We start from the raw sequence: 23,432 nt of genomic DNA, 5'->3' as shown, positions 1-23,432 counted from the left end.
ATTCTGCACATGATTTTGATAAGTCTTTATTCCTCTCAAGGCTTCATTTTCTCCCTCTATAAAATCAAGGGAGGGAGTTGTACTTGAAAATCTTTAAAGGTTCTTTTAAATCTCTAAAGTCTCAAGTTTCTATACAAAAGTTTGGAGGAGATGTAAGACCTGACCACTAGATAGACATTCTCTTTGTGCTTCACTGTTGGCTCTTTTTTTTTTTTTTTTTTTTTAATTTGACTGCAGCAAGAAGTCTGGAAAGAAGTTTAATGTACTTGACCTTTTTCTCTCCGAGTTAGGATTTTTTGAGACTTTGGAAAACAAATAATAATGGCTAAATAGTACTTTAAGTTTTGCAAAGTGTTTTACAAATATTTCATTTTATTCTCACAATACTCCTGTAAGATAGGTGCTGTTTTTATGCACATTTTACAGATAAAGAAATTGAGGCAAATAGATGTTAAGTGATTTGGCCAGAGTCATATAGCTAGGAAGTATTTGAGGACAAATTTGAATTCAGATCTTCCTAAACTCCAAGTTCAGGATTCTATCCACTTTGATTCCTGGTCTACCTTCTAAAGGCAGGTAGGTACAAGTGAGAGGACAAGGTTAGTTGCTAAACCGAAGGATTTTAGCCAAAGGAAGGAGAAGCTAAGGCTAGTGAGGAGGAAGGACATTGTAAATATGGGAAATGAGAAGATTCAGCCTCTCTTGGGTACCTATCCTTATTAATGAAAGACCCAAGTCATTACTGCCATTTGATCTCTTTTCACTCCTGATTTTTGGCTCTCTTATTCATGTTGTGAAAGACAGGAAAGTTAACATTCCTCTCTTATTGAATTGTAAGCTCCTTGGGGACAAGAACTGTTTCACTTTTGACTGTGTGTATCTAGTACCTAGCACACCGTAGAGATTCAATAACTACTTGTTGGTTGATGGATTCTCTCAGGCTATCTTTTCATGATGGTTACAATCTGTGATCCTTTTGTGTATTTCTTATCAAGCTCCTCAGGTTGCTCAGTGTTTGGGGACGTCAACCAGGCTCCATGAGTCATCACCTGGTAGTCCACTTTAACACCTCAAATATTCTGCCTCAGCTGATATGTTTCAGACCTACTTGATAGTCTTTTTTTTATTCTATGATCACTGTGTAAAGGATTCTTTCATAGGCCAGGTGATTGGACCAAAATTCCTTATCTTTTTTCTAGGTGTTAAAGCCTCTTACCTGTTTCCCCTTTCTTCTCATTTACCTCGATTTGCCTGCCCCCCCCCCCCTTTCTTTTTTCCTACCATTCTCCAGTTATGCTAAAAGCCCTTAAAAGAAGAATCGAACACCTTAAAAGAGAACAGTGGGTCCTGGAGAGGAGCTGGGGTGGGCAGGAAGTCTCCTCTTCTTAGCTGTCTCAAGTGCCCCACCCTAAACAAACATTGCTCAGAAAGCCACAATTCTGCTGAACTGGGAAAAGATTGTGACCACTCCACCCACAAGCTCCAGTTTCCAGGAATGTGGATGCTTTTTTGGGGGGAGGAGGGTCTGAGCTTCTCCTAACTTCTCCCCTATTTGGCAGAAAACCAAAGGTAAAAAGCTGGACTTCCCCACCACAAGGCAGATAATCAGGGTCAAGAATCCAGACTCTAACACTATCAACCTTTGGATATATCCTATTCAGTATCTTTTCTCTATACTTGTGTTTTAATTCATACCATACCTTTTCAAGGATGTCCTGGTTTATGGATTATTTCCTTTAGTAGAATGTGAGAAATGGCTGCTGGAGATTGCCTCAAACATCTGACAGCACTATCATTTGCCAAATGGAGAAGAGTATAGTCCTGAGCACACCAGAGATGGTCATATTGAGTCCACATTCTCCCACGGTAAACTGATGGAATCAATATTAATAAGGTATTGGGACGTACCCTCCCAATTCTTATCTAGTACTGAAGGATCCAGTCTGAAACAGTCCTATGTAGTAAGGTCATCCTCTGAAGGATCTGAAGAATAACCCAGAGTAACTTTTAGAGTATTCTCTCAGAGCCCTCTTTGCATTCTAAACAGATCTTCTAACACTTATAAAGAAGTTAAAGTTGGGAAAATTCTATAAAATAGATAAAGCTTTCAAATGATCTAATTCCTATTCTATTCTCTCAATAGTCCATTCTGGACTAGATTTGCACTTATTAAATGACTAAATGCTCTAGAGTAAAAGTTCTTAACCTAGGGTCCATAAATAGATCTTTAAGGGGTCCTTGAACTTGAATGGGGAAAAAAGACATCTTTATTTTCCCTAACCTCTAACTGAAATTTAGTATTTCCTCCAATTATTTAAAAACATTATTCCAAGAAGGAATTCAAAAGACTTCACTACATTATTAAAAGGATCCAGAGGCTTTACTAAATTCTTAAACGGATCTATAATACACAAAAAGCTTTTCTTTAAAAATCCTACTCCAGAGGTTATATGTCTAAGATCAATAGGACTCAAACTGTTTTTTGGGGGGATTTGCTCCCTGACATGCACCAAGGGCAGTTTCATTGTTAATTGTCAGAAATTACTCAAATTGTTATGATCACAAAAAGGATAAAAATTGGGAGTGCCTGTCATAAAAATTACAGACTGAGATTAACTGTTTCTTTTTAATACATCTGAAGAATTCCTGAAGAGCTGTACTAGAGTACTATTCCTGAAATCAATGTCAATTGATGTTGTCCTGACCTCCCTGGAAAGCTGTTGATGACTTTGCTTCTCTCCCATTGCAACAGTAATGCTAGTTTACTACTTCATCTTTGAAAGCAGTGATTGTAGTTTGCCTTCTCTAGGTGTTTTCCTATTAAGAAAGGCCAGTGTGACATATAGTTCTATAAAGTGTACTCCAAAGGGCTTAGAGTATCCTGAAAGAGCTGAAAGAGACCCCTTGAAAGATCATCTTATCTATCTCCTACTTCCCATAAGATCCCTGAAAGCATTTTGGATAGGTATCTATACTATTTAAATATTTGAAGGAAAGCATATGGTAAACCTTTGGTAAACCAATTTCACCAATTAGGAAATTTAGGTTATATGTGCTTACTGAACTGAAAGAAGAAAACCAATATAATACTATTTTAAAAAAATCATTATATTTTAGAATTGTGATTAGATAAAAATCACCAATCAACAAGCATTCATACATTTCCCCTTTTTTATTATTAAAACTTTTTATTTTCAAAATATATTCATAGATAATTTTCAACATTTATCCTTGCAAAACCTTGTGTTACAAATTTTTTCCCTCCCTTTCCTCCGACTAGATAACAACTAATCCAATGTATGTACAACATGTACAATTCTTCTATACATATTTCCATAATTATCAAAACATTTATATTTTGAAGCAGAAGTTTTTCAATTCTTTTTTAAAAAGTTATGGTCATTGCCCAGTTTCCTTCTCCAGCTTCAATTATTCATCAGTGCTAGAAAGAACCATGGGTTCTTTCCTATTCTTTGATTCCCTAAGTGACCTTAATAGAGAAAAACAGATCCTCTTTGAATAACTGGAGCCACCCTAATTTGCAAGTAGGAACTATTTAGATTTCTTCCTAGGAAAAGGTATCTCACAAAGAATTTCATAGGTAGTATTTCTTCAACCTCTGTGTAGTTCATGAAGAGATTCAGAGACCTTGTTGAAATAGTACATTATATCCTGGCCCAGAAGAGAGAGCAAAATTCAAACAGAAAAAAGAAACTGAGTTCAGATAAGCAGATTAAGTTATGTTGTTGGAGAAAAAAAAATATCTATGGTAAAACTCAAGGAAAAGGGGAGAGGAGGAATAGCTCAGCTGCTACAACTCAAATTTACCTTCCTTCTAGCAACTGAATAGCAATCTATTCATGATAGATATGACTTCTGACAGTAAGATATGCTTCAGTGTTTAAAGTCAACACATAACACACATGTCCCCAAACATTTCCGACAATATTTTCTGTTTTTTCCATTCTTAACTACATTTAACCAAGTCACTTCCTTGTAGTCAGATTGCACTGGAGATGGGACATAGAAATACAAATTGACAATCATATACACTATATACAAAGGAAGTAAACAAAATGTGCCATATATATAACCCTGGGTTCTCACATTCTTACATACCCAATGCTGCTATGGCTATAAGCAGACACTATGCCAGAGCTCACTTTGCTTGTGATGTCTCTTTGGGATTATGTGTTAGAGAATTTAGGAAGGGAGAATGGTTTTTTTTGGTTTGTTTGTTTGTTTGAGAGGTAAGTGCCATTTTTGGCTCTTTCTTGTGAAAATTAGGTGAGAATCCAACTGTTCCCAGATGTAGCAATTAGAGTTGTGACGTGCCCAAGAAACTAACAAAAATTAAGAGAGACAGTTGGTGAGAACATGCCAGCCCTTCACTAGAACATCTCTTCAATCACCTCACTCACCTCAAATCTGTTACGGATGAGAGAATAACTCTCCATTAATGATCTATCTCTTTTCCATTCCCACAAAAGGCGAAACTGAGTACAAGTTCATTTCATTTTTGTATCTCTAGGAGATACCAATTTCTTCCTATCCAAGAAATTGTTCCTTCCCTTTTCCATTACTTGTTGTCTTTTTAGTGCTATTATCCTTGTTATACAAAAGAAAATCCAATGGCCACTTGATCCTTGTCTGTTATGATTAATGTTGGTTACAGTAGATTTTAGAGGAGAGATTAGGATCTCTAAGGAGCAGGAATTCTTACCCTGGGGATATATGGATAGGTTTCAGAGTATCTGTGGATATGCCTAGGGAAAAAAATAATCTCTCCCTGCCACCACTGAGCTTTAATTGAAATTTAGTTTTTTCAGCTATTAATTAAAAAACAACAATATTATTTTGAAACATCCACAAGCTTCAACAGATTGCTTGAAGAATCCATGACTCACCCTAAAATTTAAGAAGCTCTGTTATAAAGGATAGGAAACACATTTCTGATTTAGTGTATCCAAGGTGTGAGAACAAGAGCAAATACCCATTGTACTTGGAAGGCCTAAATAGAGTATCAAAATAATATCTGTATACAAGTGCACATTTCCTTAAACAGGGGAAATTAAAAGAGAAAAACAATAATTTTATATTTAAGCCTTCAGGCAAAAGCAAGCAAAGCCTGGGAAGGCAGGCAATCAGCTATGTCTTAGGGCATCCATCACTAATTATATATGGAATCCAAATTTACAGAAGCCTAGAACCAAGTACCCTTGATTGGAGGGAGTCCTGTGCTATACCATGTCAGTCAATCCATCAATAAACATTTATTGTTTGTTTTATGTATCAGACACTGTGTTAAGTTAATGGAAAAACAAAAAGAGGCAAAGACAATCTCTGCTTTGAAAAGCTCACAATCTAGTAGGATAGACAATTAGCAAATAAGTTATATATATAAACAAGCCGCACACAGAATAAATAGGAAATAATTAGGAGGGAAAGCACTAGAATTAAGACAGATTGGGAAAGATTTCCTTTGGAGAAGGTAGAATTTTAGTTGGAACTTAAAGGAAACTAGGGGAGGTAGCAGGTGGAGATGAGGAGGGGAACATTCCCAGTTTTGGTGACAGAATATGCCTAGAACTGAGAGATGAAATATCTTGTTCGTGGAACAATCAGGAAGCCAGTGTCACTAAATGGAAAAGTATGTAAAATGTAAGAGGACTGGAAAGGTGGAAGGGGGTTAGGTTTTAGGGTTTTGTATTTGTTCTTAAAGACTATAGGAAGCTACTGGAATTTATTGAGGAGGGGAATGACATTATCAAACTTGCAATCTAGGAAAATCCTTTAGTAGTTGAATGGAGGGTGGATTAGAATGGAGAAAGACTTGAAGCAGGTGGACCCACCAGCAGGCTATTGCAATAATCAAGGCATGATGTGATGAGAGCACTGCACTAATAACAATGTCAGAGAAGAGAATAGGGCATATTTGAGAGAACTTGCAGAAATGAAATCAACAAGCCAAGCTTGGCAATAGATTGGATGGGAGGAGGGGGAAGAGAAACTCTAAAGGACTTTAGCCACAAAGGCAAAGGAGCTATAAGATGATGGTGGGGATAAATGAATCAAGTGAGGTTTTTTCAGGATGAGGGAGATGTGAGTCTATTTGTAGACAATAGAGAATGGAATAATAAACTAGGAGAGATTGAAAAGAAATTAAAAATAAATGGAAAAAGTGTAGATAACAGAGGGCAACCTATTGGAGAAGACAAGATGGAATAGGATCACACGCAAAGATGATTATATCCTTGATTTTTCCATCTTCCACAAAAGTACCACCTCCATGTCCAAGAATCCTGAAAAATCCCTATCCAACCATAATCTATTGGAATTGGATTTAGTAAGGAGTAAATAGGGGTGAAGAAAATGGCGGAAGACATTTGAACAGGAGATGAAGATTAGGGGAGAACAAGGAATTCACAGTGAATGGCCATGATTTTTTCAATAAAATATGAGGCAAAGTTTTTAGCTGAGAGAGTGAAGAGAAGAGGGGCTACAAGAGATTTGAGGAGAAATGAAAAGGTTAGAAAAGCCTCTGTGGAGAATGGGATAGTGAATTGATAAGGGAGGCATAGTAGAATTGTCTAGTAACAGTGAAGGCCCAGTTGAGATTGTAAAATATAAATTTCTAGTAGACCTAGTCTGAATGTTTGCATGATTTTTCCTACTTTTTGTTTAACAACTCATGTATGGGAATGAAGGTGGTATATTGTTATCTAAGACTTAAACTTAGCAGGGCATGGCAAAATTATAAGGGGACTTGAGAAGAGGATAGTATAGAGTTGAATTAATTCACTGAGGAGTCTAAATGAGAAGTGGTTAATGCAGAAGAGCTGATTTAGAAGAGGATTGAGGGGTTAAAGATTATGGTATGGAGGAAGAATAGGGCTTGGTGAGGGAAGGCAGGAGATAAAGAAAGTCAATAGATTATGTTTGGATAGGGGTTTTTAAAGAATTCTTAATGGAAAGACAAGGGTATGACCATTTTTGTATGTGTACCAATCTGACATGGTAGATTGAAAAATTCGTAGTTAGAATATTTGAGAGACAGTCAACATGCATTTTTAAGTCCTGGGCAGGAACTGGGAAAGAAATAAAAAGTGTGATGTATGTACCAAATTCAAGGAGGAAGGAAGAGGAATAACCTGTATTTTGTAGACAATCCATCAGGATTTTGATTGGGTAGTAAGAGAAACTGCATGAATTCTCAAAGAAGGAGAAGTTACTGAGTGATGGAGAACATTTAGTAGTGGCAATGGAAAATTTTCCTATTTCTCTGCCTTGATCAGTGAGTTGAAGGGAATGAGTAAAGATGCTGCTAATACTGGAAAAGTGTGGCCAGAAGAATGGGTCATCAGGGGATTAAAGTTTCAATGACAATTAGAAGATGAAAGCAGTATAAAGGAAAGGAAGCTCTAAGGAAGAAAAATATTTAGGATGAAGGGAAATTTGTTGCCTGTGGAACATGTGGAGAAAAAAGAGTCCCCTTGCATTCTTTATAAGTGTATACTACCCTTACTCTTTATATCTAAATTATATTTCTATAACACAGATACATATCCAAAAACAGCATATCTAGAAGTTGTGCCAACAGCACAACACAAACTTTTCAAAATTCTCAAATCTAAAAGGCCCTTTGGGGAGTTGTATTTTTTTTTCCAAATGAAATGGGGATTTATTCTTCCCTAGCTCTTATGTATTTGGTTGATTCAGCATCCAGAGTACCCATTGATATTACTACTTATAGTGCATTTTTCTGTGAATTTTCTCTAGAGGTATATGCCCTTGTCCACTAACTTTTTCAAAGCTTCAACATCCTGGCTCAGGTTTTATATATATGTGTGTGTGTGTGTGTGTGTGTGTGTGTGTGTGTGTGTGTGTGTATGTGTATGTGTGTGTGTGTGTGTGTTTAGGGAAAAGGAACATGACATGGAATAATTTTTTTTTCCTTTTCCTTATTCTCCAATAGTACTTTATGTGAAGATGTCTCTCCTTATATACAGAGGCTGAGATGGACCTGAGCTAATTCAGGAATCATCCATCTTCTTCAGTGCTACCTCTGGGCTCAGGAAGAGCAAAGCCCAAGGATGAAAGAAAATCTTCTTCCCCTTCTGTTCTATGTCCATTAGATCATAGGATCATAGATTTAGAGTTCAAAGGGACTTTTACAGATGAAGAAACTGTCGCCAAAATAGATCTTGTTACATATCCAATATCATACAAATAATAGCAAAGCCAGAATTCTAACTCAGGTCCTTGGATTTCAAGTTTGAGCCTCTGAACTGAAGATCTAAACAGTGCCTCCTTTAGTCCTAAGAAAGGAACAAAGCCAATTCAAGTGGAGGGCACTAGTAGATAAATCCTCAGATCCAAAGCCAAAATCAAAAGAATTATAAGTGAAGCAATGCTCTATCTTGGACTGCTTTGGAACTTCAGTATATAACATGCCTAAGACGTAGAAATTCAGGTAATTTATGATTATCCCACAGGGCTTTGTCCTGGGCCTTCTTCTCTTCTAGCACTGTATTATTTCACTTGTTGATCTCATTAGTTCCTTTGGATTCAATTATTGTTTGATCTTTTCAGTTTTATTAGAAATTATAAGATAGAAGCTATCAGTGTGTATAAACATATGCCTCATACCTATAGAAGTATATGTGTATGTATATACACAAATACATTTATAGGTGACTCTGGGCATTTTCTCTGGCTGTTTCCCATGCCTGGAATTTTCTTCTGCCTCATCTCAGCCTTTTGGCCTCTTCCAAGTAAAAGCTAAAATCCTACCTTCTGCAAGAAACCTTTCCTAGTATCCTTTAATACGAGTGTATCTTATTTCTATTGATTATCTCTAATTTATCCTATATACAGCATATTTTATATAGTTTTGTTTTTCTATTTAATTTTCCTATTACATTGTGAGCTCCTTGTCTCTTTTCCCTTTCTTTCTGCTAAGTACTTTCCCAGTACTTAGTAGAGTGCCTGGCACTTAATAATGGGCACTTAATAAATGTTTATTATCAGAATGACTGACTCAGCTGAGGCATCCATTTTGAGAAGTAGAAAGCTGCTTAGAGACCAGGACAAGTATGGCATGATTAAGTGAAGGCAGGTAATACTTCTATTGGGTATCAAAAAGAGCCACAACTCATTCTATGTTCCTCAATACCATAATGAAAAGAAACATCTAATTCCTATACTTGCCAGAAATGCCCTAGACCTGAAAAACAACTCTAAGGATAAACCTCTCAAACAGCCCAGGTTTGAAATTTAACAAAAAAAAAAAGTTCCTTACAGTGAGCTGGGTTTTTTTCCTTCAGTTTTCAAAATAGTAGATCTGGATGACAGTTCAGGAAGTTGACAGTACCATCCCTCTCCCTCAACCCACTATGATCAAGGTATCCCAGAAAGCTAGGAATTATGGTCACTGAGCTTTTAGGACACTGCTTAGCCTATCCAGTTGCTACTTTTAATCTCAAAAAGAGGAGTTGGGAGGGTGAAATAAGAATGGTATACATGTACCTTGGCTAGTCCATAAGAGGGGAAGAGCAGGAAAAAGGAATTAGCATTTATAAAAATTCCACCATATGCTAGGCAGTATTCTAAACACTTTTTTTTACAAATATTATCTCATTTGATCTTCATAATAACTGTGCGATGTTGATACAAATATCCCCCTTTTATAGTGGAGGAAACTAAGGCAAACAGGTTAACTGACTTGCCCAGGGTCATACATCTAATAAGTGTCTGATACTAGATTTGATATGGGAGGTCTTCCAGACTCCAGACCTATCCAATGCTCTATCCATTGCACCACCAAGCTATCTCAAACATTCAGGAAGAGCCTTAGGGCAGCAAATTGTCATATCCTCCCTTTTCCAGTAACAATGGTAGTATTTATTCAAGTATTATTTCCAGAGCAAGAACAAGGGGTGGAAAGGAGTGGGTAGTGGGGGTATAAGCTGGCTGCATTTAGTAGGTTTCTGTTGTCCTGATGGTTTCATGGCTGGGAAATAAAGCATGCCAGTTCAGTACATTGAGTTAGGTGAGTTCTCACTCACTAGTCGGAATAACTTGGCACCAGGAAGAGATTCAAAGCTTAATGGATCAATTTGATGATGAGTGGGAGACCTGGCAGGGAGAAGGGATCTGCAAAAGGATTGATCAGCAAGATACCCATGCTGAGTTGGTGAGCCATAATTCATTGTCAAGTGGACTATAACTTATCTCAATCGTATTTTCTTACTTCAAAAACTATTCACAATGAGGGCACCAGCCAACAACTTGCCTACTCCTTTCCCTGGAGACCTACCCAATTATTATCAAGTGGATAGAGCATCACACTAAGTTGTTTTTTAGTTTTTTTGTTTCTTTTTGCCCAGTTTTTTTTTTTTTTTAACACAGTCCTATCAATGCCTTGTTGCTTTAAAGTCAGGGAATCTGGATCTGAATTCTGGCTTACTACCTTTTTATGAATTTGATGAGCTCTATCGGTCTCATTTTTCTCTTTGTAAGATGAAGGGGCTAGTCCTGATGACCTACAAGTAAGTCATCTATACTGATATAGTAGGAAGAGTTACATAAGGAGTCAGGAGAACTGGACTCAAGGCTTGACCCAATTTGGGCCAATTGACTTTTTTGGACTTCAGTTTCCTTACTCCAGAAATAAAGGAGGGATGGGATTGAATGATCTCCTAGATCCCTTCCAATTATCACATGAAATGTGGATGAAGAAATCCAGTTGTGGTTGAGCTCTTTAAAGCTTTTTTGTCTCCAACTGGAAATTCTATTCTACCACCAGGTCAGAAGTTCTAGTCATCTGTATAAAACACAAAACTCTTAACCACCACAGAAAAGACCCCAGAGTGAAAATGGGAGTAGTTGTGTGTGTGTGTGTGTGTGTGTGTGTGTGCGCGCGCGCCCTCTTCCTACTTATCATCCTGAGTTAAACTATTGCTTTTTACTTGCTGATTTTTTTCCCTGCCACCAAAGGGAAGTTGGGTAGTAGCTTGGTTTCATTCCTAAGTACTACATGCTGGGGATACAATTTCTTCCACTACATATATTTAAACAAGATTCTATCACAACAAAATAATTTGGAGTCTTGTAGAGTTCATCATAATGGAATTTTGCCTGAGGTATCTAGAAAAGTCCCCCATTCTCTCTCTAAAGCAGAGGCAACCAAGAGGTTGGTGTGCCAGGTGGGAAGGGCAGAGATAGCTTCCCAGTCCTGGGAGGAGTATTTAGAATAAATAATTCTGCCTGCCAGTGTTTCCTGAATCTCTTGACCAATCTAGCCTATGCCCTATTCCTTCTCCCCAAACACCATCCTCTACCACCAATGATACTGTTTCTTCCCAAGATTTCCTAATTTTGGCTTTGAAGGGAATTTGGCTGGACTTAATAACTAGCTTACTTTATGAGAAGATTCACAGGATTCAAATTGGAGTCTTAGATCCCCTAATCAGCATGGAAGAACAGATTGTAGTTCAAGTCCAGTCACGACTGGTATATGTAGCTCACCCACAGAAGGGAGAACACAGAGTGGACCCCTGGAAAGAGGGTTGGATTTGGAATCAGTTGAGAGCTGGGTTCAAATTATAGCTTACTACCTGTGTGATTTTTGGCAAGTTTTTCCATCTCCCTGAGCATCTGTTTCTTCATCTGTAAAACAAGAGGTCTAGACTAAATGGTCACTAGAGTATTTTTCCAATTCTAAATCTATGACTCCATGAAATGCTCATTAGAGTTATTTGGTAATTAATGAATTGTTAATTACTGGGAACAGTTTTGAGAGGTGACTTTTCATAGAAGGGTTTCATTAAGTATTCCTCATCTACCCAGTGTTGTTGACAGAATAGCTAGGGAGACAAGAATATTTATATTTAGAGAAGATGAGATTTGGTATATAATGTTGATTGAAATTATTCATATATCTACTAACCTGGAGAGAGATTTTTAGCAAGTGGCTGGAATAGCAGGCACTTGACAACTGAAGTGTTAGTGTGGCCAACTGAAAGTCAATAAGTACCAGTACACCTTTTCCTACAATTTGTAGAATACCTCCAGGGGCATGGTACTAAACTATTCATGGCTTAGAAATGGAATAAGTTGTTCTCTGCTGGCATGTTGCCCCATTCACATCCTGCACATCCCCCAAGCTCAGTTCTATCCTACCCCCACAGGAGTCAGAGGGCAGAGCACATTCCAACCACTGAGTTACTAGAGTCTATTAAACATCAACCAATCATCCAGAACCCTGAAGTAATTAGGGAGCTCAGAGGACACTACATGGTCCTCCCCTTCTCTACGATTCACCTCTGCCCTCTGCTTCTTCTCTCTATCCCTCCCCCTCCTTATACACCATTTTCTATATAATATACCTGCAGTCTTTTTCTCCAGACTTGTTTTAGTAGAATTTCTCAGGGGAAAAAACCCTGCTCAAGAACCTATTAGAAAAAAATATTACTGAATTCTCTAAGCTGCACAAGCATTTCAAGCTTAATATGATTATTAAGCTCGTACTAAGTACACAGTACTAAATACTGTGCTAACAGCTGGGGATGCAAAGGGGAAAGACTCAAGGAGTTCATAGTATAATGATATATGAATCCATCCTTAGTTGTACTTAACAAAAAAGATAAATTGGAAAAAATCAATAGAAGGAAAGGCCTTACATTAAAGGAGATCAGAAAAGCCTCCTCAAAAAAAGAAAGGATTTTATCTGGAATTTGAAGGAAGCTAGGGAAGCCAGGAGGAGGAGAGAAAGATGAGGAGGAGAGAAGATGCCATTCCAGGCGTGGGGGAAAGACAATAAAAATGCCCAGATAAAGGAGCACAGAAACTGGGGTGGATGGGGGGAGACGTAAGATATAGAGGGACTAGAAAGATAGGAGAAGTCTAGGGCTTTGAATATTTAAAAAAAAAAAGATTTAGAGCTAGAAAGGCCCTTTGTGATTATTTTAAATACCAATCTCCTTATTTTGCAGATCAGAACACTGAGGCCCAAAGAGTTTCACTTTTTCAAGTTTACACATATAATATGTTGCAAAGTTTGCATTTGAATCCAGATCCTCTGCCTCTGAATCCATTGCCTTGTATATGAGATTAATTTTTAATTCTAATAAATGCATTCTTTGATTTTTTTTGTTAATCTAAAAGTAATAATAGATTCAAAGACTTATGCTATGAGAGACTTGTAGTGCTCATGATAAGCATTAATAAATCCCTATTGATTAATCAAGAAGGGAAAACTTACTACTTGCCTTAACAGATCCTTCAAATTTCATATCATGAATTATCATAATTATCATTTATCATGAACTCTTTCTTAACAGAACTCATTTAATTTTTATCTCAAGATTACTGCTTTCCTTTATGTTTAATTTCATCTTGAAACAGAGACCTAGCCTATTTGGGTTTTCTACTCCAAAGGGCCAAACTTAATTCAAACCTAATTCAAATCAAAGAGATAAATCAAATCAATTAGATGATGTGAAGTCAGCCAGCTCTTTGGTCTTTGGATTGTAGAGCTGTTTCTATATCTCAAGTGCCAGCAGGTGACACACACAAGATAGGTCAACAGCTGGCCTGAATCAGCCATAGTGATTGAGATTTTGCACCTTGCACAATACCTCAGGGTAAAAATGGTTGCATGAAATCTAAGTGTCAGCCAAATGTCCTCAGTTTTTTGGCCTGCTTCACTCTGTATATTTTCCTGCTGGCACAATTGACCCATCTTCCTTCAGACCAGGATTCTTCCCTAAGCAGAATGAGGACTTTGTGCAGCATCTGGTTCTAGGAACACTGCTAAATGTATTTCCTGGCAAGAACCCCAAATAGCAAATAATAATTTGTGGGTGTGACATCTGCACACAGTCCCAGAGCACCTGACTCTCCTGCCTGACTTTTTTATAACTCTTTAAAGTTTGAAGACAACTTTATGTGGATTTTCTCATGTGACCCTTGTTATCATCACCAATTTACAGATAAGGGAAATAAGGTTTCAGAAAGGTTAAATGATGGTCAAGATCATAAAATGAATAGGTATCTCAGTGGCAGCACTTAAACCAAGTCTATCAGATTTTAAGGTTGGCCCTCTAGTCACAATGTTTTTTGTAACATAAAATGGGGATTTCTATTCTATTTTATGGGAAAGAAATGGACTCTCAAAGAAGTAAATTATCTTGCCGAAGGTCACATACTTAGTAAATGGGAGATTCAAACTTTGAAATCATGTCTCCTTACTCACTCTCTATGATATGTCTCATTCCTCTTAATTCCCCTTACTGTGACCTTCAATTTCTCTACTCCTAAGTATTTTGCCAGATCTCTGTTCTGGCAACATTCTCTTTACTTTCCAATCCTGACCCCCTGGTGAACTTGTTCAACTCTATACTCTACTCTTGAATTCCATATTTGTCCATTGCCACTCATATTTTGCCAAACCCCAACCTTGAATGATTCCCACTATTTGCTTCTATTCCTTCTCATGTGCTACTGAATAGAGCTGGAGGAAGTCATACAAGCATACTGACTAGAGCTAATCAAAATATATGTTATCTAATTTCAATAGGACCCTCAAGGCAAGTAGCAAGGAAATCTTTTTAATTGTTGTTCATTCGTTTTAGTCATATTCAACTCTTCATGACCCTATTTGGGGTTTTCTTGGCAAAGATACTGAAGTAGTTTGCCATTCCTTTCTTCAGTTCATTTTACAGATGTGGAAACTGAGGTGAATTTTTACTCCTCTGTAGTTGATGTTCTCTCTCACTCATGAGATAGCTAAGTGAGCTATAATGAAATAGAGCACTGGACTTGGAGTCAGAAAGGCTTTAGATACAATTCTGCTTCCAGTACCTACTTGGCTGAGTGATCTTGGACACGTCACTTAACTTATTTAGCCTTACTTTTTTCATTGTGAAAGAAGGGCAACATTATTAAATACCTCATGGGGTTATTTAAAAAAAAAAAAAAACCAAACAAAGACAAAATAAAATAACATTCTTAAGGTGCTATATAAAAGTTAGCTTGTCAAGTTTTATGAATTCTGGCTCCATATCTCCTCCTTTCTGTGGACATAACCACCACCTAGTTCAGGTTTTTATCATATCTCTTCTGGACTATTGTAATCATTTCATATTGGATTCTCATTTTTATGCTTCTACCCATTCCAATTCATCCTCCATATAACTGAGAAAGTGATTTTCCTAAGGTACAAGTCTAACATACTACTCAACTTTTAAGGGGATCCTTAATACCTCTAGGACCTAATATAAATTCTTGTATTTAACATTTTAATCCCTTTAGAACTTGGACTCTTTCTGCCGTTTTAATCTTTTTATCCATTATTCCTCTCTTTGAACTCTGGTCCAGGCATATTGATCTGCTTGCTGTTCCTGTCCTCTGTGCCATATATCCCACTTGCACTAGCTATCTCACATGTGTGGCATGTAAAATATATCTTCATTTCTTGAAATCCGTGGTTTGCTTTAAGATAGCTCAAGAACCACATTTTCACAGAGCCTTCCTGATCCTTCCAGATGCTAGTATACTCTCTTCCAAAACTTTCTTGTATGCACTTTGTATATATTATGCTACTTATCTATGTATGTTTTATCTACCAGTAGAATGTAAGCTTCCTGAGGGTAGGGACTCTTTTATTTTTGTCTTTGTATTACAGGGGTCTGTCTGACCAAAAGTCCCACAGCGTTAGGATAGAATAGTTGCTTTTTTTCCCCCCATATGTAATGACAATAGCATGTAACAACCGAAATCAAACCTCTGTGTCCAAGGAAACCTGCTCTGTCTTTAGCCACTTAGTCCCTCTTTCTATCTCTAATCATGGAGTTATTTTTCACCTCACTTACCATTTCCCCTGGTACCAGTACACTTAATGTGTGATCTTTTTGGATTCTCATTTTTATGCTTCTTTTTCCTTTTCTGGACAGGATCTGACTTCCTTCATCTTTCCTCATTAATTTGCTAATTTAGATCAAGGCTATTTACTCTGCTAGATGGAGTTAGAACTATAAAAACCTCAGCTAGAAGAGAAAACCAGAGTCCTGGTGCCCCCATCAGTTGCAATCTCCATTCATGTTGGGTTATGGGAATGTGGTTGACATTTCTGTTATTCAGAAATATTCAGTCATATATCACAAAACGAAGTAGCTGGGCACTGGGTGAGAATGACTAGAAACAGTAATGTATTTCCTAAGGGGAGTGAAACTTGGAAAATCTGATGGAGAAAAAAATTAGTCTGGAGGGACTGGTCACTGCCTTCAGAACCAGGTTTCAGAACTTAATCATAGTCACTCTAATTACATTCTACAGTGACGCTAGTATATATAGCTATAACTTTGATGAATAGCAGTGTAAAAGGAATACTGAAGTTAATAAATAAATAAAAACTGAATAAAATACCAGAAAGAGATTGCCTTACTGCTTGTCTTGAGGGCCCAGTTGAAATTAAGTAACACAAATTTGTATTAGACCTAATTGGAATGCTTATATAACTTCCTTCAGCTCTGTTTAGCAACATATGAGAAAGGATAGAAGCAACTAGTGACAATAAATCAGGATTAGGGTTTATGACTGGCAATAGACAAATGAACATTGAATTTAAAAGATTATTCAATATAAGCAGGTTGAATTTATACCAAAAATGAAAGAGATGCTTCATCATTACAACAAACATAATAAAGCATATTAATAACAAAATTACAAAAAATCATGAAATTATTATCAATAAATGCAGAAAAAGACTTTCACAAAACACATCAACTATAGCATCTATCTAAAACCAAATGCTGGAAAAATTATAAGGAACAAATACTGAAAGCCTTTCTATTAAGAGCAGGGTAAAGCAAGGATATCTTGTATCACTGTTAATATTTTATGTACTTCTAGAAATGCTAGCTATAGAGATGTGACAAAAAATAGAAGAAATTGATAGAATTTTATCTAGTTGCAAACTATATGATAATTTGCTGTGTGAGAACTGTCATTGAAAAAATTAAGTGAGGCAATAAATTACTATTATAATAATTTACTTTAGTAAAGTACTAGGATATAAAATAAACTTCCTGCAGGAAGAACTAGAAAAATAAATTCCATTCAGTCTAGCTCATCCTCAGCACAGATTGGTCCTCCAACAGAGACAATATCATGGAGACTTGGTGGAGATAGATTTGTTTAGCCCACATTTTACCCAAAATTTCATTATGTTTCTGTGGCTTTTGACCTTAAAGGAACTTCCTTCCAAACGAGAGGAAGCACAGAAGTCAAGCAAAGAAATGATACCAAGAGATGGAAATAAATTATAGTGATCACATTTGATTCTATGTTTCTCCTGATACCCTTAGTGGAGAGCTTGGATTGAGAACATCAATTCTCTGTTGATAAGGCAGAGGATAGCAGAAAAGAACAGGTTGAGAAGGAAAAGAAGGTGATGATAAGCTCAGAGTTATAGAGCTGGGAATGGATAAAGGACCAAAGCATCAAATGCATGTGGTTGGTGAGAGAAATTTAAATTTAGTTCATATTCCCTTTGCTTCTCCTTCTATGAAGAAACCCTGCTCCTTTAATTTGCCTGAACATGTTTCTTTCTGTTTAGCCCTCCAATCTGTGGGGGAAAGAAAATAGTTATATCCTCCAGCTACAAGTCATATTATAGCCTGCTATACCTTGTTTTAACATCTGTGTTTGTATGCTCTTTGATATTACTATGAAAGTAGATGAGCATTAACAATGATTTAGCCTATAAATGTTCCTTTTGAAATTTAAAGAAGGGAAGCTATACCTATAGGTATAGGGAGAAGAGATTTTTCCTTCAGGTCAGACTGGAATAGAAGTGAACTGATTAGGGAAAAGGTTTTTTTTGTAATTTTAATAATATTTTGAAGCATAATCTAAATTGTCTTTTCAAATAGGAAAGGGGTAGGAAAGGATGGAAGTAAAGAGAGAGAGACACAGAGAGTAAGACACTCACAGAAAAAAAGAAACAGAAACAAAGATACAGAGAGAAATTAAATGAGAAATAAGCCAGATGGAATGAGAAATGGAAATTAGTATATTTGTTCAAGTAATCATATATAATATACTTAGCCAAAACCCAATTCGCTACAAAAATAACTACAAAGTGAATAAAAAAACATTTTGAACAGAATTAGAATCCATATGATTACAACTACAAAATAGACTCCATTTTAAGGAGGACAAATAATTAGAGAGATATCTATTATTAAATGCTGGGCTACTTTAAAACAATAGAAATGTTGACAAAGTTATTTTATAGAACCAGTTACAGTATAAAATTTATCTGGATGAATTAAAGATCAAGATCCAGTAGGGAAGTAATGAAAAAAAGAAGGAAAAGGGGGGGAACAGAATAGCACCTTGTTATGAAGGAGGGTTCTGTTGAGAAGGTATTAGAAACTGACAGTAATGAAAAAAATAAAAAAGTATCAACATTTGAAAAGAAAAAAGTATACTATGCAAAGAGAGGGAAATAAGGAATGGGCCAGTGAAATAGGTAGAAATACTACATAAAAAAGAAATCCTTGTTGCTCAGGGAAAAAATAATAACAGTTCACATCTATAAATTACTTTAAGGTTAATATATATATATATATATATTTTTTTTTTTCATGATAATCTTTCCAGTAGAGTAAATTAGTATAACTTAAACCCACTTAATAGATGAAGAAACTGAGGTTTAACTGGATGAAGTGATTTGACTGAGGTCCCACATTAAGTGTCCAAATTTTGATTTCAGGTTTCTCAGGACAAGACTTTTTTCTCTAAACTCTGCTACTTCTAGAAACCAATTAAACTTTGGTCCAAATGAAAAGGCTCTTAAATCTTTCTTACTGTGACAAATAGGAGAACAAGAATATGCATGATATTTTAATAGAAAAAAAAAGTACCAAACTTGGAAGGAGAAACTCATTCCCTCAGCCTTTTTTCTTATCTGTAAAATGGTATAATAATACCTGTCCTATCTACTTCACAGGAACAAAGAGGATAAAACATATGAAATGCCACATGCTACATAAATCTGAACTGTTGTTATTAGCTAGAGTACAGTTCCAGTGGAGATTTCTGAGTCCTCCTGACATTTGACCCTCTGTTCTGAGGGAACCTGCTCAAACTAGGAGGTTGCTGGAAGTGGTTCTAGAAGAATTTTCCTCGACCAATATTTGGCTCCAGGTGTGAACATGGGACAAAATGTAGAGAGCTAAAAAACTAGGCACTTCTTCAATCTATCTTTAATTAAAGAATTATTTCATGCTGGCCCAGTATTATTCCCCAATTTTGCACAGCCAGTCCTGGTGAAGTGTTGGGTTTATTCTTTGGGCGAATTCAAGAATTTCACTTTATTTTTATCTAGGATTTATTATCAAGGAGAGATCAATCCTAAGGTAAAGTGAGGAGAAGATTCCAAGAAATAAATTATATGAAACTTTCACATTATTTATACAAATGAAGAATAACTGATCAAATCCAATCCCAATGGATGAGAAGTTAATTTCCTACAGGGTTCTCTTCCTTCTCCCCTTTAATCTCTTCCCAGACTTGAGGCTAGGAAGGGTTCAAAATGTTGGTCTCTCCAATAGTTCCTATTGCTGATGACCCAAAGACTCACCAAACCCACAAGCCTGTGATCTGGGAAACACGGACTGTAGATTTCTCAGCTTTCTACAATCTTAGTCATCTCCACAGTCCAAGGAGGCATCAAGGCCTCTCCTCAAATGAATTGAAAAAAGGAAGCAGCAAGGTCTGGAGCCAAAGAAGAAACTCTGATGCCTCCATTATCCCCTTAAGATTCCTTACCCACAGAAGGAAGACTAAAAAATATTATTAGGGCTACTATCTCTAGAGTAATCTGCCTATATATCAATTCTGTCTTTTTTCCTCCAAGAAGAAACGGGGGGGGGGGGGAACAGGGGAGAGGGGCGGGGAGGGGATGTGTTTGTGTGTGAAGTGATAGGCAATAGAAAGCTGGACCATTTCACTGACAACTCTGGAGCACTAAGACCCATCACCAAATCCTGAGAAAAAAATGGGAAAGAGAGTCACACCTGGAGTGGTCACTCTGGTCTCCTTTCAGAAATATCCAGGGAAACCCTAGGGCATTGCTCTCTTGAAAATACCTGTTTCTTTGCTATAACTAGTCCGCCCTAGTGGAAGACAGGCACCTAATAATGATTTAGAGGCAGACCTAAACTCTGCCCCAGAGTGCTTCCGCAAAGCAGAAAGAATATCTACTTACCCGGGCTCTAGCCTCCCTGGCTGTAACTGAGCTCAGACAGGAGGCTGACTCACTCACCACACGGAGGAGGACAAAAGAGGAGGAGGAAGAGGAGGAGGAGGAGGCTCAAACAAAGGGCCCAGACAAAACTAGGCTGGGGCACCTCGCCGGTCTAACCCCCTTATCCTCCGAACAGCAAGGGTTTCATTCTTGGTCTTCTATTATTAAGAGGGTTAGACCCTCTCACCTGAGTAGCTCTTCACAGCTCCCTCAAGACCCACATGCTGTTACTTCACAGAAACTTTCACTCATTCACCCACAGAAATTTCTCATTTCAACTCATCTCACCCATTCAGAACAACTCCCGACTCTCCCCCTAACTGAAATTGTCCCAGAGCTATTTTATCACCCTCCCCCAGACTTCTTATCCCCGCCGCCACACGAGTACACACTCTAAATTAGAGGCACTTCCTTAATTAAATGGCACAGTACTAATAATGATAGTTGTAGAAAAATCTCTCTCTCTCTCTCTCTCTCTCTCTCTCTCTCTCTCTCTCTCTCTCTCTCTCTCTCTTCTCTCTCTCTCTCTCTCTCTCTCTCTCTCTCTCTCTCTCTCCCCCTCTCTCCCCCTCTCTCCCCCTCCCTCCCTCCCTCCTTATCTCCCTCCTTCCCTCTCCTCGAATGCTTTTTTGTTTTGGGGGTACAGTCAGCTCTTTTTTAAACTACAGTCTACTTCCCCGCTGGATAAAACTTTCAAGACTCCATTCTTTCTCCTAGCTCAATGTCCATTCTGACTCGTGGCACCACATCCTGGCACTCCGAATGCCCTCACCTCCCAGCCTTGCACAGTGGTCCAGGGACTCACACACTCGCAAGAACATACACCCTCTTTCTCGGTCCCCGAGATCTCAAAATCTCAACTCCGCACTGGTCCCAGTATCCAAGCTCTGCGTCCCGTCAGAGTCCTTGCTCCACACCTGGTCTCCGCACGCGCCCTCTCAGAGCGGCTCAACCTCCGAGGAAACCTTTTGACAAGAGACTGCTTCGCGCCTAGCCCCACCCCCTGGCTCTGACCCTGCCTACAGATCCGCCCCATTATTTTCGCCCTAGTCCTCAGTCCCAATCCTCCCCAGTCAGTTGCAGGAGTAAATTGAATTTAATTTGCGCCGACACCATTTTGAGTTTCGAATCAACCACTCGCCAGTGCAGGGGTGGGTGAACCTATCCACGCACCGGAATCATGCCCCTAAAACTTTGGTAACAAGAAGCGTTCCTACCCTCGTATTTATGTCATTCCAGTCTCTGTGATTATGAAGATTCACATTCCGACCTTTATGTCTTATTTTGTGGACTGTTCCCTCAAAACACATACACCTCACAAAGGTACAATTTATCGCACTTTCCAGGTGTGTCGCCCACACCTGGATTGGTTTGCGCTTTCTGAATATTGTTAGCGCCCGTTCTATAGGCTATAGAAGTTAAATCTATTCTTTCCAATGGCTTTGGAGAGGAAAACAAGGGATTTGGATTTCGGCCCAAATGCTAACGCAAGCATCTTTTTCTTCAGGATTTTTATTTATTTTAATTTGTTTTTGTTTTTCTGAACTTGACAAATATCGAGGAACTAGAACAATTCGGTATATATCAGGGGCAGGAGCAGGAGGGAGGAAAGGGGAAAGGTAATGTAGAATATGAAGAATTTCTATTTATGTATATAGCTTTTAAAAAAGCATACCACCAATGCATCGTTACTGCCAAAGTTGTCTTATTTATCTAGGTCTCCCTCAGAACTTCCTCACCTCTTCTGTGTTTTAAAAAATGTTATTCATATTCAACCTCCCTTTTTTTTTTTTTATCATCACTATCACTAACCTTATTTTCCTCCATCCTCCCCAAAGTCCTCCCTTGTGAATAATAATAATAACTATGTATGGTCTAGTGAAAAACAAATTCATTGGCCATATCTGAATATGTATTTTCCCTTCGGTACTTCTAATCCATCACTTTGTGAGTTCTAGAGGTCTGGAGTACTTGGGTCCCCTGGGGTTAGAGCTGATGGCTGGCAGCTTAAGGAGTATTGCAACAGAGAAATGATAAATGGATTGGACTAACTGGGAGGCACATCCTGGCAGTTGTTTGGACTGTTCCAAATACTTAATAGCTAATTAATAGTCCCTAATTTTTCAGTCTTCTCTCAATTGATGGGTACACTCTTAATTTACTGAATCAGAGGGTGTGAATAGTTTAGTGGCTTTTTTTGGGGGGAAGGGGGTTAAAATTCCAGATTTCTTTCCAGAATAGTTGGATCAATGCACAACCCCCCATCAATTCCCTTTCTTGTCATCTTTGTGAATTTATTGGGTGTGAGGTAGAATATCAGAATTTTAATTTGCATTTTTTTTAGTGATATCAAACATTTTTTTCATATTGTTGATTATTGCTTTGGGGAATTGTCTGATTATAGTTTTATCTGTTGGGGAATAGCTCTTTTTCTTCTGTATTTAATCAATTCCTTATATATCTTGGACATCAGAACTTTATCAGGGAAACTTTTTCAAAAACTTTTTGAAACTGTTTTATTTCTCACTTCAATTGTACTAGTTTTGCTTGTGCAGCTTTCAGTGCTATACAATAAAAAATATTCATTTGTTTCTTATGATCTCTATTTCTTGTTTAGTCAAGAAATCTTCCTCTATGGTAAAAGCTATTTCCTTGCTTGCTTCTTATGATATGACCTTTTATATCTATATTATATGTCCATTTGCAACTTATTCTGGTATGTAATTTGAAACACTGATCTAAATTTAATTTTTGCTAGACAGTTTTTCAGTTTTCACTCAACAGTTTTTGTCAACTAGTAAATCCTTAATCTAGCAGTTAAGGTTTATCAAATGCTATGTTATGATGTTTGCTTCTAGATTTGGTGTACCATTTTTGACCAATCAGCTTTCCTAAATTTTTTTTTAATGTCTTTCTAGTATGACGTAAGATCTGGTGCTGCTATGCTCCCTTCCTTCTGACGATGTTGTTCAATCATATTTCAATCATGCCTGATGTTTTATGATCCCATTTGGTGGTTTCTTGGCAAAGATAATGGAGTGGTTTGCCATTTTCTTCTCTAGCTCACCTTATACATGAGGAATACTGAGGCAGAATCAAGTGACTTGTCCATAGA

The 23,432-nt window shown here is 37.5% G+C and overlaps 1 protein-coding gene across 1 annotated transcript in view; it reads right to left on the bottom strand.

Moving 5' to 3' along the window:
• Positions 1 to 21,309, bottom strand: part of VDR (vitamin D receptor) — a 97,322-nt gene extending 76,013 nt beyond the window's left edge. The window contains exon 1 of the mRNA XM_051961147.1: positions 21,090 to 21,309. The gene's annotated coding sequence lies outside the window, so the exon portion shown is untranslated. The remainder of the gene's footprint in view (positions 1 to 21,089) is intronic.
• Positions 21,310 to 23,432: the final 2,123 nt, after the last annotated feature.

Source organism: Antechinus flavipes, chromosome 5, assembly GCF_016432865.1.
Source record: "Antechinus flavipes isolate AdamAnt ecotype Samford, QLD, Australia chromosome 5, AdamAnt_v2, whole genome shotgun sequence".
NCBI lineage: Eukaryota > Metazoa > Chordata > Mammalia > Dasyuromorphia > Dasyuridae > Antechinus > Antechinus flavipes.
This window is presented reverse-complemented; position numbering and strand designations above follow the sequence as displayed.